At 53.4% G+C, this 14904-nt stretch overlaps 1 protein-coding gene across 2 annotated transcripts in view; it reads right to left on the bottom strand.

Annotated features, from left to right (window-relative positions):
* The window catches only part of NTM (neurotrimin), a 326258-nt gene that overhangs the window by 33566 nt on the left and 277788 nt on the right, over nucleotides 1-14904 (bottom strand). The window lies entirely within an intron of this gene.

The raw sequence follows: 14904 nt of genomic DNA, 5'->3' as shown, positions 1-14904 counted from the left end.
CTGGAGAACAAAACGCATTAGCAACCGGAGTCGAGAAAAATATTACAAGTGAACTTCAGATCAGAAAGGGCGAGCTAGGGATTTGACAATAACTCTCCTCTTCCTGCCTTTCCTCCCGCTCGCCCTCGATATCCGTCCCCCAGCATCAGTGAGCCGCTTGGGATCTCGGGGCTTTTTGGGTCCAGCCCTGGCACCGCCACCTCGGGATGGATGCACTAGGACACTGGAGCTCTCCTCTGCTGGGTCATGCCCCGGGAGAAAACCATGATTTGCATTCATGGAATTCCTTTTTTTGGTCAGAAAAGCCCGCTTTCTGCCTGTCAGTAAGCTGCAGAGGATGCTTTGATGCCTGCACCATTAGACCGTTCCCTGCTCTGCCACGTTGTAGTCCCACGCAAGGCACTGCATCTTTTTTGGGTCTCATCTGCGCAATGACAAGCATTTCCCATCCTTACAAGGAGGAAGACAATGAAGAGAAAGGTGCAACAGATGATAAGATACCCAGAGGAGGAGAAGATAATAAGGGATGACAAGATACCAGAGCCTGTGGTCATGGGAACCGTAGGTGGAGAGATTTCCATGTGGCCCTACTAGCCACATCCTACAAGTAACTGTGGCTCACGTCAGCTGGGATTCACAGATCTACGTTAGGGCATTCATCCTAAGTGGACATGCCTGTAAATAGCAATTCCCAGCCAAACCACAGCCCCCTGTACCAAAAAGCAGCAAGTTTACCTGCCATTCCTCTTCTGGTCCACTGGCACGCACCGTCCTGCTAAAATCAGTGTGAAACCTCAGATTCTCTCCCCCGGACCAGCCAGCAGGCATGGGCACGCATCCCTCACTGGGGGCACTGGTCCTGCCCCCAGACGCTCAAGAGAGCCCCCCCGAGCTCTTCCCACGTGGGGACAGGCCACACGTGGAGACCTGAGCCCACCAAACCAGCCCACGCCACTTCCCTTGTAAAGAGGGATGTGCAGGAACAAAGGAGCTCAAACATCCTTTCCAAAGATAAATCAGATGCTCTAATGCAGCCTGCATCTCCAATGAATATAGGGCAGGTGTCTCTGAAGTGAAGTATTAGTTAAAATGATGCTCTTTAAATTACATTTCAGCTATTTCAGATAGACAGGTTGTGTGTGGGTTGTGTTTTTTTTTTCTGTTTTTTTTTTTTTTTATGATCTATCTAGAGGCTTAAAAAGACACAGAGAGAAATAAATCTCCCTTCCATTAAAAACACACTATGCTCTTGCATTTTTGTTTTTATCTTTGCGCTCTCTTGCTCGCGCTCCCTCTCCCCTGACTCAAGCACGAAATAAGTGTTTCTGATTGCTCTTTCCGCACCGACACCGAGCTGATTCCAGTGCTCCTAGGGACAGCCTCACAGGAGGATGAGCAGAGCATCCTGAAATGCTGCCGTGGTCACCCGATGGTTCCACCTCCACACCCTCCGTGATTCACAGCTTTGATGGGGAACTGAGCACAAGCCCGAAGTTCGGACTGAATTGCCACTGCAGTCTATTTATATCTTCCTGGTCTATCTGTCTCCTCTGTCTGTGTCCCTTTTGCCTCTTTTATCTACTTATGTCCCTCCTTCCCCCTCAATCTCCTCTATGACATCTTTCGTGCGCTCAGGCCCTGCCGTGCCAGGGGCTGTGCCAACATTAGACAAAAATACAACACACATCCTCGGGGTCAGGTGAAAGCAATCCCAAACCACACACAAGCCATAAACCTTGCGAGGTGCTGGAGACACTCACGGCGCCTCACACACCATGCCCTCAAATCCTTTATTTGCCTACAGAGCCTTGAGTAACCCCAGCCAAAACAGCCCCGTTCCTCCCCACCGCTCGCAGCGGCTCCGCTTGCTGCGGGTTTTCCTCCCTGTGCCTCGGCAACCCCAAAGATGTGCTCAGATGAAGCCTGCATGCATCTTCCCTGAGCTCCATCCATTTCAGGAACCTCCTCACCCCCCAGCCAGAGCCTTTCCTTTTGCTCAGGTTTCTTCTCATGACCGCCTTCGACTCTGGTGAGAAATAAATGGATGGGGCAGGGAGTGCGGCCCTATTATCCTCTGATTAGGAGGTCTCGAGGCCAACGCTGCTACTGATGCCCAGACCCTTTGTTCGTGTGCTCATAAACCAGAAGGTCGGCAATGCCCAGCAGCTCAGGATGAACCGTGGGTGAGGTGATTTATGTCTCCAGATGCTGTCCCCTAGGAACACATCTCAGCATGAGACCCGCCAAGCCATCTGTCACCTCTGCTGAGGCAGACCCACCTTCCCAAAGCCCCCCCGGCCGGCTCCTGTCCCCCTTTGCCATTTCCTTACATGAGCCAGGCTTTGCACCAGGAGCCTCCCTCACTCCTACCATGGAGCATCTCTGGTCCCAGCCACTTCCGTGCAGTCAATTTTTAAGGGTCACCTGGCCAGCCCCTGACCGAAAACACCTTCTGCCTCAAATCCGGGGAATCAACCCGATGCTTGGCCAAAACCACAAGAAACAGGAGAGCAAATGCCCGCGAGCCAGCAAAACAGCAGAGCTCTGGTGAGAGGACCCACCCCATCTTTCCCACACCTTATAGCATACTTAAAAGAGGGGCCAGCAGGGCTAGCTCTCCAAATTCAGAGATGGCAGAGGCAAGGTTGGTCCCCGCTGCCTCAGTTTGCCTCCCCAGCTCACCTGCACTGAGGACAACACGGACCCACACGCTCCCAGCTTCTCCCAGCACCCATGCACATCATGATGCTCGTTTTTGGGGGCTCTACCAACGATTCTGGCATTAATAACCCTACTGCCAAAACACCCCTGCAAGGTAAGGGAGTGTTACTATCACTTCACAGCTGGGGAAACGAGGCCTGAAGAGCAAACGGCCCAAAAGCACCCGTTCGGATGGATGCTCAGCCAGCACCTGCTTCTCACGCCTCGTGGTGCTGGTGAAGCCACCGGAAAGCCCAATCCATGCTGACCTGGGCCAGGACCGGTGCCAGGACAGGTATTGCCACTGGGCTGTGCGAGACGAGCCTGCTGCCAGGACAAATGAGCCACCAGGCTGTAGCGAGCACAGCAGGATATCCATGCACACAGAGGGGCAATTAAAATTTCATCACGAAATCGCAGCCCAAATATGCAAGGTTTGACAGAGTTAAAAGGAAAGGAAGAGGAGGCAGCGATGGTACCGAAAGGCAGGGATATCAGCGTGCTCCAAGCACGAGGGGGCTGTTCTCATTTTCCATTAGGAATGCTCCTTCATTTCCCGTTCCTCCTACATGAAACCCTCGAGCCTTCTTCCTGGCCACCCTCGTGCCTCTGAGAAAGCCAGAAAGCCACAGGGAGTTGTCTTCCCCTAGAGCATCCTTTAATTTTCCTATTTGTCTTTCTAATGCCCAGCCTCATCAACAGCGCTGTCTATTCCCCATGCGCCCGTGCTTTCCACGGAAGGAAGGAATATTTTTACCCCTTCCTTCCTATTCCCCCTTCCCCTCCATTTCATCCTTTTGGAGGCTTTTTATCTGGAGTTTCCTTTCCTTTCTTTTCTCTTTCCCTTTCATTTCTAAAACCTACAGATCTCTGATTCAAAATCATTACTGTTTTTAACTTGGTTCGAGTCACTTTAATTAAGTTACTTTCCATTATTTTTTATCTAGTCCATTTGTCTACATCCCCCTCACCCTCCCTCATTCTTCCTTTCCTCCCCAAGGCAGGCTGGGTATGAAATCTTACATTTCCATTTGGCTAACAATCACTTTGAATTTTTAAATGCTATTAAATTGGATCACACCGGTCACTGGACTGGAGTTGTCGAGCTGTGATATTTACTTGCGCCAGTCAAAGGGAAATGAAATTGCAGCGGAGCGGTGGCGGCGCGGGGGGAGGTGAGGGGGGAGCGCAGATTTATTCTGCCTGTGGTACTTGCAAACAGGCACAATCCCTTTGGATTTTAGAGTGAGTTCAAAGGAAACTCTTACTCTCAACCATGAATGTATTGTAATGTCTTTAATAAATCAATTACTTGTTGGCAGGGAAGTGTCACTGCATCTCCAATCCTTGTAATCACCTCAGCCTTGCTGTGTTTTAAGTGCTGAAAAACCAGTGAGGTAGAAGGGGAGCCAGGAGAAGCACTGGGGTAGGGGGAAAAAAAAAAAAAAAAAAAGGAGAAAAAACTTCATCTTGCCAGAAAGAAAAAAAAAAAAAAAAGACTGAAAGATGCAGAAAGACATTTGCATAATGCAAAAACACACCCAGTGACCTCAGGCACCGGCAGGAGGAGTGCTGGGATGCTCCATGGGAAAGGTGACGTGGGACACGCGTCTACCCCAGGTATTAAGCACGTGGCGATGCCGAGCGTCACTCTTGCAGGTAATCTGTAAAGTGGTGCTTTCCTGCCACCCCCAGGAGCGAGACTTCCTTTTGCTGCACGTTAATTAGTGGCAGGTTTTGTGCTCCCGCCTTCAGGAGGGTGCTGGTATTCCAATTTTGCTAAAAGAGGTCTTTTACACCGAAAAATTTGCTAAAAGCAAAGGGAGCAGGATTTGATTACAAAGCAGTCCTGGCCAAATCCAACCCCTCCTCCTCTCTCTCTGCTGACAATATCCTCCCCTCCACAACAACAATAATCTGAGCACAAACAGACATGAAGCTTTTCAGAAAGTAATGAACTCCGGCTGGAGCCAAGGCAGGAAGGGTTTAATGTTCAGCTCGGAAAGCTTGGCGAGGCCATCAATTATATAGCCCTGCTGCTGAAGGAGCAAAAAATAATATTTCAGACAGACATGACCAAAAAGAAAAGATAGGGAAGGAAAACACTGCGAGAAAGAATTAATTCTGGGAGCGAAAAGAAGTGTTTGTAAAAGAGGAGGAGGATGAGAGCTGGAGCTTGCAGGCTGGCTGCGAGATGGAGGCATTACAGCGAGGGCAAGTTGTGGAGAAGACATCCCCACTGACCCCAGACAGGGCAAGGGGGGCAAAATGGGGATCCACTTCCAAGACCTATATTTCCACGTCTACTTCTGAAGGACCTTATTTCCATGTCTTTTTTCAAGGTCTTTGCCTTTTTGTTCTCCACTTGCCATTTTTTTCTTCCGGTCTCCTTTTCTAAATCTTTCTCCCCTACTGCACCACCAGAACAGAAAGGAAAAAAAAGAGAGCACAAGCCTCTGTGCACGTCCCCCGTGTCCTTGCAACTCCCCTTTTCCATTTTCAACCTCTCCAAAGCAAAAAAAAAGTGCAGAAATGCCCCATTTTCCCACCCCTTCATTCTCCCCTAGGCTCAACGACCCCTCCAGCCCATCCTTAAGCTCGCAGATATTTATCGAGGTTTTCTAGCACCCGCTGCGGGAAGTGGCAGGGCCGGGCCAGCTCTTCGGCAGCTGTTCCCTTGGCCTCTCCTTTATCTCCAGCATTGTGTTCACATCTGCTTCCCACTCTGCCTCCTATTTCCTGCCGCCGGGAGCCGGGTTTTAAATCACTGCTCAGCGCACCGGCTGCCAGGCACGGATTTCGTGCTGCCCAGCATGCCCCGTTTGGATAGGTATCCAAAGGCCGTTTGCAAGCCTCCCCTGCCTTTTTATTTTTTTTCCCTCCTCGTCAACCTGCCAGCGCTGCCACACTGCTTTCCCCTCCTCCCTTTTGGCCACGGAGCAAGCTTGGCTCTGGAAGTATGTTCAGACACCTGGTTGCTGGCAGCGCGGGGCTTTGGCACGGGCGCGCTGTGTGCAGCTCTCCGATAGGGAAGGGGAGGCGAGCGCAGCCCGGCCGGCGTGGGTCACTGTGACCCTCCTGGGCTATCGGGGGCACGTTGGTGGCCGTCCTCGCCTGGGGCTGGCAGCTCTCCCACCACCCGCATCCCCCCCGGCTTTGGTTGGGGTTTTGGCCGAGCCTGACTCGTGGTTTTGCTGGGGATTTGTGTGTTAGCAAAGCGCAGCTTTGTACAGCGCAGGAGCTGCATTTTAAGAGATGTGTTTAGGACGAGACATCGCCATCTGCGGCTCCCTTCCCCGCGCTGAGCGCTGCTCCTGAGCATGGCGATTTTGGCAGGGCAAGGCAGCAAAAGCCCCGAGGAGCAAACAGATGGGGGCAGGTGATGCAGAAGGATGCCCAGGCACCGGCTTCAGACAAAACTCCTCTGTCAGACTGCAACCTCTCCGTGCTATCAAAGCAAGAGAGGGCACCGTGCTTCCCCCAGGCGGCACTCGGTGCCGTACAGACTGACTGCCCTGAAAAGCTTGGTTAGGGTATCCCCAGACTCGTTTCATCCCTGATCCGAGCAGGATTACAAGCCACGATGCCCTGGACCTTCGAGGAGCATCGAAGGGGTGCCTGCAGGTGTTGCCCTGGGCAATGTGATGGCAAAGGCTGCCCCAAACAGACCAAACCTCTCAGGCTGAGCCCTCTGCTTCTGCTCTCAGACTGCCCAAGCCTCTGCAACAGGCTTTTGCTTCTGGACTCGGCTCTGGGGGGACTGGCCAGAAAATCAGCACTAAAGGCCAAAAAGAAGAGCCAGATTAAAGTATCAACTCAGAATTTATGCTTGGGACTTAAGGTTTAATAATGCAACAGAAAATCAATATTTAATAAAGCAAATGATGGAGAAAAACACTGAATGGGAGATGAGCTGCTGCTCCTGTTTTCAAACATGTAACTCCCGGAGGAGCCAGTTTGGCAGGATAGATGCGACACCAGATTGCCACGAAGAGCTGGCACGCAGGACACTCGAGGTCCCACTGATTCCAACTCCCGTGTCAAGGGGGCTCGCAGGTCTTTTATTAAAGGACAAACAAGGAATTACAGTGGTGGTCAGAGTCCAAATACCCATGAAGAGAGATCAGATGCTGATGCACACGGGGAGCCAAGCAGCTGCCTCGCTGAGCGGGCCCAGATTTGTGCTCGGGCTGGAGAAACGCGGGCAGACGGGCAGCGCCGTGCCCGAGCCCAGGCTTCAAACGCACCGAGCAGGGCTGGCTGGGGACCGAGATCTGCTGACAAGCAGGGAGAGAGCAGCAGGGCTCAGAGCGGAGGATAAATGCTTGCCTGCCAAGTCAGGAGCCTCTCCTGATGTGCAGGAGAGGAGATGGTGTTGGTAATTCTGGGGTAGCAGGGAGCAAGCTGGGCATCAAACCCTGCTGCCAGGCACGGTGACAAAGCAAGCGCAGAGCGAGCATCATCGCTCGGTGTGCTAAGGAGGGATGCGACAGGGATGAGACCGGGATGCTGGGGACAGATCAGCAGCTCTGACTCCCTCCCCTGGAGCCTGGAGAAAACTGCACTGAGCGCGAATGGCACCGGGATGCTGTCCTGACCCAGCCTGTGCCAGCGTGTGGCACCGAGATGTCACCTGCGCCCCTCTGCTCTGTGCTGCCAGTCGACAGCTACCCCAGCACAATACAGCCAAGCTCTACAAATGCATCCAAGATGTGCTCGTGGCTCAAAGCACTCCATTAGATTTGGGGTTCATATTCAGGAAACTGGAGGCTCCTTGCTTGAGCTGCACCCGATCCCACAGCTACCATGCTTGGGGCTGCACAAAACACTGGTGCCCCCTGAAATGAACAATATTGTGATCAATACCAAGTGCCCTGCAGTGGTTCTCTCTCCCTCCCTGTCCTCCTGCACCAAGCCCACCCATCCCCACCCCAGAAACAGGCTGTGCTGCCAGCTGGGACGGGGCTGAGCTTTCCCCATGCCCAGCCAGGCGATGGTGGGTGCTGTCTGGGGTGCACAGGACTCACCCACGGGTGCAGGAGGCAAGAAGGTGCAGCCTGGTGGCTGCAACACCGGTGTGGTGTGGGATGCACAAAGACTCCCTGCCTGGAGCAGAGCATGAGCATGCCAGACTCAAGCCCCAAATCCCATCCATCGCACCCTGTCACCTTGGGCAAGCTCAGACTCACAAAGCCCAGGGACTCTGGATAAGTCCTCCAAACGCAGGGGATGCTCACTCGCATCTCTCCAGGGAGCAAAGCTCACTCAGGTGCCCTTGGACAAAGCCCCCTCCTTCACCCGCAGCATGCGCCGGGTTGCCTGCCTGGCCCTGCAGCACGGCAGTAATTTGTAGCTTGTGCTGGGATCCTTCACGATGAAAGATGACATATAAATATAAAACGTTATCGCTCCATAACAGCCACATGCTATAAAACGCCGGGCAGAAGGATCTGGAACTAGATGGAGGCAGCGCTTTAAATCCTTCCCTGCAGAGTTACTGCCGCTAAAACAACAGACCCGCTCCAAAGAGCCCGGCCGTGGAGGGAGGAGAAGAAAAGCGCCGACAAAACCACCGCCGCCGAGGAATTAGGCGAGCGAGGAGCCTTTATACCGGCGCGACCTTGGCGTGCTGCCTCCCCTGGGGTAGCGGTGGCACTGGTGCACCAGCGCCATCTCCTCCCATTCATCCCCTGCCGCGGCTTCCCGCGGATGCCCCCGCGCTGCCATGGCAACAATAAAGCCGGTCCCGATGCTCTACTACAACGAGTTGACTCCGCTCCCGTGATCACGATAACAATGCTGTTACTGTAGTAACATTACATTGTTGAGGTCTCACTGTTCTCCCCTTAATTTTATTGGCGGAAGATTAAATTGCAATAATGTTATTGAGCCACCATTAGCGTTTCCAGGGTAACAATAACATTAAGGTAGTGCTATCGCGTTACAGTGGTCCTGCCGTTCCACTGCAAATATTTTAATGTAGTAAAACAAAAGAGATTACTGCAGTAACATTAAACTGCAGCGACCTCATTAACCCACTGCCGGCTTTCGCCGTGCTGAACGGCACTTTGGGACCCGCGCGCGGTGGTGGGGAGGTGTCCGTCTCCTTTGGGAGACATCCTTTGGGAAGGATAGGACCCCCGTGAGATGTGCAGACAACCAAAGTCTTCCTCCAGCCCTGCTTGGAGAGCTAAGAGGTGCATGGGTTCAGCATGCCGGTGGCCTCCCAGTTTCTCAGGTGCCACAGAAGCGGAATCTTTGCCGAATCGCTCCCGGTGGGGCAGGCGACCTCTCTATGAATGCCTGTGGAGAGGATGGGAGAGCGGAGCTGCCGGGACCCCGTGTGCTCAGGAAAAGGCTCGAAGAGGAGCAGGCTCTTGCTTTCCAGAAGTGGAGCACTCAGAGGGTGACCTGCACGGCTCTGCATGTCTCCAAGGGAGTAGCAAAGAGGAGTAGCTCGCCTTGCCGCCGCTGCAGCACGCACAGCTGTGGCTGGGAGGGATGGAAATAGCAGAGCCACGGAGGTGTGGGCAGGTGGAAATGGCCCCAGTGGGCATCTCTGCACCTCCCCGCACGGCTGCATCCCGCGGCAGGGATGTAACAGCAGCAAGGCACGGGGGCAGCCGGCGGGGACCGCAAAGGGTTCGTGTCGGTTCCGCTTAGGGGAGCCTGCAACACTCTGGATAACAGTCTCAGCGGATCTCCAGGGGAGGAAAACAGAGAAACCGTCCACAGCCTTGATGTACGCAAAAAAGAAAAGCACGAAGGAAATGAAAGCGGTCCTATGAATCACTGCTGCTTCCTTCCCCTCGCTCCAGTCTCCTGCCAATTATCGCTGTTTGGGAACAGGAGACGTCTTCCCCTGGGCACTCGTTTGCTTTCGGCCCTACCCCTCTCTCCTTCCCAGCACAGCCCTTCTGCAGGTCTGGCACCCGGCCCGCTAGCATCACTGCAGGGCAAGCAAGCACAGAGGCTTCCTTCTCTTCATCACTGCTCTCTTACCAACTCGCTCCCTTTGTAACGAGGGCACCAGTTAATATACTTGAGCCCCGGTCACCTCCCCGTCCCTTCCACTCTTTTATTCCCCGTGCCAGTGGGGTTTGTCCATGCTCCCCAAGAAGGAGGATGCGCTGCGGCACGAGCGGGACGTGTCCCTGCAGACGTGGTCCCTCCAGCAGCAGAGCGGGCACTTAATGGGGGCAGCCCAGAACCGCAGCGAGGGCAGGGACGAGAGCTTCATTCAAGCTCCAGAGTCTGTTTTCCCCCCTCCTGCCCCACGATATAATTGCTAATTAATAATAACGTTTAGCTCTCAGATAGCGCATTCCATCTTCAAAGACCTCTGTCGACATTAGCGAATTAATCCTCATCAACCCCCCTGTGAAGTAGGTGGCAATTATTATCTCTGCCTCGCAGATGTTAAATTGATTTGCAAAGAGGTCAAGTGACTTGGGGAAGGCTGGGGACAGCCCGCCCAGCCCAATGCTCGGTGCATGACCGCTTGGGTGGGGAGCATGTCTGTGGGTTAAACCCCACAAAATCCCATCTTTCACCCCAAGGGAGGTGGCCAGACCCAGTGCCCAGCCCTCATCCTCCTCCCATGCTCCTCATCCCCTGGGAGCCGCCCCAATCGATGTTTGTTGTGAACCCATTAAACCAACAAAACATGCACACCGGGGCCTTCCCCTGCAATCTGCTCTCCTCCCTGGACCGAACATGGTGCAAAGCCTGCAGGGGAGGCTTTGGGGGATGGACAAATTAGCAACAAAAATACACAGGAAGGAAGGAATCAGACAAAGATACCAAGAGCTCAGGTGAGGGATGAGGGTGATTTCATGCCGCCAGATCCCCACAAACTTTTTTGTGATGAACTCTAAGGCATTACCAAAACTTGCTTTTGCTTCTGGAAAGGATAGCTTGTCTGGCAAGGAAAGGTGTGTTCACACCAGGGAAACCCACACCAGAAGCAGCTCCTGCCCACAGACAACATCTGCATGTCTTTACCGTCACCAGGTTACCAAATGGGGGCACATCCTTCATCCCTGTGGGACACCTTGAGCCCTTGGGATGTGCCTTTTACCAAACCCACACACAGCACCTACCACACCATGCTCCTGCTTCCTGGCAGCTCAGGTGGGGCTGCATCACCTTGGGCAGTTTCCAGCCTCCCAGCACCAACGCTGCCCACGCAGGGTCCCATTCTGCCCGCTGCTCAACCACAAGCCTCCCTTGCAAGGACCAAGCAAGCACAAGCTGCTGGCAGCCGCTGGCGTGCAGCCGGACACTACTGGGGTGAGCGGGGATGGCAGCACGGAAAGCTGTGCGAGCGAAGCCACCTGGAAGAGGGAGCATCACCCAGGAACAGTTGCTATTCCAGGCTCACAGCGATCAGAAACACTGAGAAAACACTTGGTAAGAACACAGGGAGTTGTAAAGTTCCTCTGCCCCTTCCCACCTGCATCATCAGTGGCTTTAGGGGCACCAAGGAGAGGCTCGACCCCGCAGGAGGGGCACCCGACTCTGACAGCGGTGCTAAGGCTCCTGGGCAGAGGATGCTCAGGAAGGGTCTGAGATGCTCAGGCATAAGCCACGCATTCACTTCCACCCCGTTTTCCCTACAAGCCACCTTGAGGCCTTTGGACAAGAGCAACAACAACTGCAGGGTCTGATCCTTCCCCCTAGCCTACACTGCCACGTGAAACCTGCCCCTAAGCTCCATCCCCATCCACCTCGGCGCGAGGCGCAGGCGGCGCGGCCTCAAAAAAGTTATTCCCATTCTCCTGCGAGCGAACAGAGGCTTACGGCATCAAAGGAAAATTAATCGGGCAGAGTTCAGGGCTTGAAACAAAGCCGGCTCGGGGAGGTGCCGCGAGCCTCCCCCCTGGCTGCTTTATCTCTCCGTGCACACCTTGGCAGCGGTGCCGCGGCGCGGGGCAAGGTGCCACCCGCACGCCGCCTGCGCCCCGATGCCGGCTCCCACCCCGGGGCAGCCCTGTGCCACCTGCGCCCGCTAACCCCCGACTCCGGCAAGCAGGTAATTAACTCCCAAACAAAGGCAGGGATTTGCAGATTAAGCCAGGCCCGGGAAAGAGTGGGAAAACTCATTTACACCAAACAAAAGGGGAGGGGTGATTAGTTGCTCCAGTGACAACAGAAAAAGCCAGATAGGGCCAGGGAAACTGATAAAGCAACGGGAAAGTGCTAATATCCCCCAGTTGCCTCCCCTTTTCATTTTTTCCCCTTTTTCTTTCTAAGCACTAAAATTCCACCATTTTCTATCATGCAAATTTGTGTGTCTAAGTGAGATTAAACTCTGGCAGGCACCGTGCCTCCTTCCCCAAGTCCATTTCCAGCGGCGAGATAAGGCCAACTTTCCTTAATGCATCTTACAAGGCGGTGGGAGTGTTGTGCAGGCACGCGTTGGAGACGGCTTATTATCAATACAAATAAGAGCTTTCCAGACACCGTCGTCCTCCTCCTCCTCCCTCCCCTCTTGCTTTTAAACCCTGAGCCCCGGAGAAAGGCTGCGCTCAAGAGGCTTAAAGAGCTGAAGTGTCCTGGAGGCGGGTGGGAGAAGAGGATCAGGAGCACCCAGAGTGACTTCTGCGTTTGGTGAACCCGAGGGAGGAAGGAGGAGAGGAGGGGAAGGGGAAGCATGGCTCCTCGAAGGTCAGCAGGGCCAGTCTCAAGTCCTCTTCTTTGGGATTTCGGCCTCCCTCCAAGCGCAGAGCTTGCCCGTTGTGAGTGGGGCTTTTCTGGGTGTTGTTTCTTTTGGGTAAAAACTTTTTCCACCCAGAAACGCATCTGTCTCCCCAGGGTACTGAAAACACGGGCAGTGCCACTTCCCTGTGCTCCATCTGGTCCTGAGGCAGCCCCTCTGAAGAACAAATCGGTGATGAACAAACAAGAGGGGTGTGCAGGGGTCACCTTCCAGGCACTGCGGATGACAAGGACACTGCCTGAATGGCTCCTTTCAGGTCCCACAATAAACAGGCAGGAGGTGCTTGGGAGCTTTTCTCTCTCGGAGGTCCAGGTGCAAACCTCCTTGTGCCTTTTGCAGCTACGTTACTGCCTCGCATCAACTTTGCATCCCCAGCACCGAGCCTGGCCCCATTTGAAGCAGTCCCCGAAACAGCAGGTCTGAACTTTGATGCATTCAACACCACGGGGCTGTTGTCTCGTTCCTGGGCTCATTTGTCCCACATTAGTGCAGCAGCGGGGAGGAGAGATGCGCCAACCTGCTATTCCTGGATCGGCAGCGCTCACCTTTTGCCTTTCAGGGGAAGGATTTCAAGACTGACAAGTGTTTCTGAAAGCCTGACCGACAAGGAAAGGTGGGAGAAAGAGGGCTTGCATCCTTTCAGAAAGAAGGTGGCTAAGGGGCAACACGATAACAACCTTCCCAAAAGCAAAAGGTTGCTACAAAGAGGACATTGATCAATTGTTCCCCATGTCCGCTGGGGATAGGATGAGAAAAACTCTACTTCATTTGCAACAAAGAAGGTTTAAGTTAGATATTAGCCATACGTTTCCTAATTATAAAGGTAGCAAAGCAGTAGAATAGAGCGTCTAGGGAGATGGAAGAACCTGCTTTGTTAAAGATTTTCAAGAATAGCTTTCACAAATGTTTGCCAGCAATGTCTCTGCCTCATTGCAGGGGGACAGGCTAAATTAGCTGTTGAGGTGCCTTCTACCCACCTATTTTGGGATTGCAGCCATCAATGGAGCCAACCTAGAAATAAATGTGCAGCATAGGCATCCTTCTGTTCCTAGAGGTCTTCAGCTGATTCTCCCCTGCTCCCGTTGGGGACCATTCCCAACCCTCGTATCCTAAAGAAAGCTCCTTCTCACCTCTCTGTCCCTCTCTTGTTTTTTATTCTTTCCCCCCACAGCACTGCTTCCTCCAGCAGCCCTTGGCAGACACTGGGTACGTGCCATCTCCTCCTTCTCTCCCTCCATACAGACATCCCCTAAAGCTGGGGGCAGGATGGATGCACAGCACGGGCTGAGGAGCTCTCAGCTGGGCTGATAAGCACCCATTACGCCTGCCTGGGGGAGCCGCAGGCTGCTGATGTCCTGGGTGGATGGGGAAGAGCTTTTTGCACCCCAGGCTGGTCCCTTTGGGGCTTGCAGCCTGCCCTGGGGCACGATTTAATTGCATCCTGCGAAGCTGGTGTGCTCATGCCTCCAGAGCTGTGCACCCCCAGGGCTCTTCTGTGTGTAGCCAGAGGAAATCAGGAGCTGTTTGGAGCGCTGTTTTGTTTCTTTCTGCCCCGGACTCTGTGTTGTAGCAAGCCGCACTCCTCCCTCTTTCTGGCTGTCACCTGGACTCACCCAGCCAAACTTTAACTGGGGTCATTCCGGCAAGCCTCCCTTTACTGGGCACAATGTTCACTTTCACACCCTGTCCCAGCGTGTTGCTGCAGATCACGCTATTGCCACCTTCCACCCAAGAAAAGGCTGCGTGAGCCAAGCAATAACTCTCGAAATTAGGGGCTGTGCTCCTGAGAGCCAGTATTTCCATCGGCAGCAGCAAGGATATTCAGGAGGTTATAGGGCTGAGCCCATCACTGAATCCTCCAGTACTTAACTGTACCACAGCAGGGAATTAAGATATGACCTTTTACTCCTGTATCCAAACATCTCTGCCTAATGCTACAGCAAGACACAGGACGGGTGAGCCTGGATGTCTGGTGATATGGGAAATTTAGGTCAGGAAACTGGAATCAGAAGGGAGGCAATATAAATTGCCCTACATCGCCCCAGCGCCTGATAGCAACTTCAGAACTTGCGGGTGATCGACTTTGGCTTAAGGGACGCAGGCAGGTAATAACAGATTGCAAGATAAACAGCAAGGACCCGGGATGGCAACGCATCCGCCTGCTCTTCGTGGTTAATGGAGATGGAGAAAGTCCGGCTCTGTTTAGTTTGCTTGATTGCTCAAAGAGGAAAGAGAAAACGGAAGGGGAAGGAGGGGGGGAAAAAGGCTTGGTTTGGGTTTTTCCCCCCCTTCTATTCATTAGGCTGTCAATAATGCTCAGGCCTGGCATATCGACGGTGGATTAGCTCAGCCCAGCTCTGTGTACAAGACCAATGCCTTTTTAACCCAGCTTGTTTCCAAATCAATACACCCATCAGCATTCGAAAATTAGCCCGAGATGAGATTCCAATAGTCAAGCTGGTGTGTCATGCTAAGAGGGCTTC

The sequence above is a fragment of the Cygnus atratus genome, chromosome 22 (genome assembly GCF_013377495.2).
Source record: "Cygnus atratus isolate AKBS03 ecotype Queensland, Australia chromosome 22, CAtr_DNAZoo_HiC_assembly, whole genome shotgun sequence".
Lineage (NCBI taxonomy): Eukaryota > Metazoa > Chordata > Aves > Anseriformes > Anatidae > Cygnus > Cygnus atratus.
This window is presented reverse-complemented; position numbering and strand designations above follow the sequence as displayed.